Source organism: Galeopterus variegatus, unplaced genomic scaffold (assembly GCF_000696425.1).
Source record: "Galeopterus variegatus unplaced genomic scaffold, G_variegatus-3.0.2 Scaffold6715, whole genome shotgun sequence".
In the NCBI taxonomy this organism is placed as follows: domain Eukaryota; kingdom Metazoa; phylum Chordata; class Mammalia; order Dermoptera; family Cynocephalidae; genus Galeopterus; species Galeopterus variegatus.
This window is the reverse complement of record NW_007732826.1, coordinates 80,237-82,837: the sequence shown is the minus strand read 5'-3', so window position 1 is coordinate 82,837 and position 2,601 is coordinate 80,237. Positions and strand designations below refer to the sequence as shown.

General features: G+C 46.1%; 1 protein-coding gene across 1 annotated transcript in view; it reads left to right on the top strand.

The window, feature by feature from the left end:
• The window catches only part of LIMD1 (LIM domains containing 1), a 67,854-nt gene that overhangs the window by 1,883 nt on the left and 63,370 nt on the right, over window positions 1-2,601 (top strand). The window lies entirely within an intron of this gene.

Here is a 2,601-nt window from a genome sequence, read left to right as displayed (position 1 = left end):
GACATGCTCTCCACTAGAGATGCTGTAACTCTCCTTGAGTGGCTTGCCTTTTTTTTTTTTTTTTGGCTTTCTCTTTCAGCTGCTTTTCTGGTTCAGAAACTGGAAAGCATCCCTGGGCAGAAAGCAGTTCTTGCAGCTGGGGGTTACCCATGTGTGAAGGGTGCAGCAGGGTGGTATTGCTCATGACTGCTCTCAAAAAAGGGAAATGCTGTAACTGGATTTCAAGGGTTTCCAGTATGATTTTAGAGCCTGTCTCCACACATCCCTGAGCGTTCAGTATGTATTTGGTCAGGCAGGTCTGGCTATCTGATGACCAGTGGTCAGGGCAAGGGTTCTCAACCACCGTGTGTGTGTGTGAGTGTAAATTCTTGTATGCAGTTGCGAGAGGTGAAACACTATCATGGAAGACGGTTATAGAGCAGTGGTTCTCAAAGCGTAGTCCCTGGACTAGCAGCGTCCCCTCACCTGGAAACGGGTTAGAAATGGAAATTCTAGTGCCCCTTCCCAGGCTACTGAATCAGAAACTCTGGCATGGGACCCGTGAGCAGCATTTTCATGAGCCAGCCAGGGGATCCTGATGTTCGGGGAGATTTGAGCCCTGCCGCCTCACAGCCCACTCCCGGGTACCAGCCAGCAGCCAGGCTGTACCCACAGCCATGGCTTGGGATAGGATGGAAGATAATCCTGAATGTTTTTTTCAAACTTGCAGGTTTTGTTTTATTCTCTTTTTTAAAACCACAAACTCTTAGAGACTGCTGGCTTCAATTTTTTTTTTTCTCTGCACAGAGTTAGGAGGCAGCAAGAAGGTAGCTATATTTTTCTGTTGAGTAATGGTTTAGGTGTCTCATAGGAGAACTAAGTAGAAAGCCTGTTCTTAGAAGAGTCAGGTTTATTTTCCTTTTTCATTTTTCAGTTCTGGATAATTGGGGTCGTGATTTCCCCATAGCCTGAGTCCCACTGGGGTAGCAGCTCTGCCAAATGCGGGGAGGGCAGGGCAGGGAAGACCCTGGGAGGGGAAGATGGCTGGCTTACAGCTTTCAGTCTACTCCATGCATGAGAATGAGTCTGTCCTGAGGTCCTCGGAGGGACAGGAGTCTGAGGCCCCTTGCCGTTGGACGTATATAACCCATGTGGCATGGTGTTTTTGCTCCTCATTGGAACTGGCTCTTAACCCACAGCCAGCAGGCAGAGGTTAGGGTTACTGTTTATTGGTTTATTTTTTAAAGCATGTAACACCATCTTACTGTGAACTGTCCCTTCTCCTTTGCAATTCCCACCTTTGGAAGTAATATTTAGCTGGAGGTACTATGTGTATTTTAATTTAAACTTTTGTTTAGTTTTCAATGAGCTAGAGCTCATTGAACAACAAAACAGTGGTTGTATTTGTTCAGGGATGCAAGTTTACACCCCAGGCCAGAGCAGGGATATTAGCTAACACTGTTCATTCATTCAACATACGAGGGTACTTATTTTTCCACAGACATATTGAAGTACCCTTGTATATTTATTGAGCACTTATCTTGGGCTGTGTGCTGTTCTAGGCCTTGGGGATACCTAGTGAAGAGGACAGACAGAAACCTCTTCCTCCCTGGAACAGACAATGTAGTGGAAGGAGGCAGGAAATGGATAAAGTCAGCAAGCAAATACTAGGAGGCAAATAAGGTAGAGGAGTGGGCTGGAGTTGTGGGGCTGGGGGTGGCAGGGAGATTTCCTGTTTTAAATCTGGTGATCAGGGCGGGTCCCACTGAGAAGATGGCATTTGAACAAACGCTTGTAGGAGGCCAGGGACTGGACCATTGTCCTTCCACGAAAGGGTGTTCTCAGCAACAAGAACGGAGACCCTGGGGGCTGCGTCTGTGCCTGCACTGTGATAGACCCTTGATACTGACTGTTCAATTTAGGGTCACAACAAGTCTAGGAAGCAGGTTCTGTCGTATGCCCATTTTGCTAAAGGGAAGACTGAGCTGGAGTCTCACAGGTGGTATTGATGTTGCTGGGACTTGACCTGCCTGTTCAGCCTCAGTGCCCTGCTTCTAACCACCATTGCCAAACTGCCTCACAAGCACAGATTGAAGACCTATTTTATTTATGTATTTCTATGTTTTTTTTTAATTGAGAAGAAATTCACATAATATAAAATTAACCATTTTATTATTTATTTTTTAATTTAATTTTTTTTTTTTTGGGGGGTGGCTGGCTAGTACGGGGATCCGAACTCTTGACTATGGTGTTATAACACCAGGCTCTAACCAACTGAGCTAAACAGTCAGCCAAAATTAACCATTTTAAAGTGAACAAGTCAGTGGTATCTAATACTTTAACAGTGTTGTACAACCACCACCTCTATCTAGTTGCAAAACATTTCCATACCCCCAAAAGGAAACCCCGTACCCATAAAGCAGCTGTTCCCTGTTTCCTCTTCTCCCCCAGTCCCTGGCAATGACTAATCTGCATTCTGTTTTTATGTATTTACCTATGTGGGATATTTTATATAAATAGGACTGTGGGGCCGAGCCCGTGGCGCACTCGGGAGAGTGCGTCGCTGGGAGCACAGCAGCGCTCCCGCCGCGGGTTCGGATCCTATATAGGGATGACCGGTGC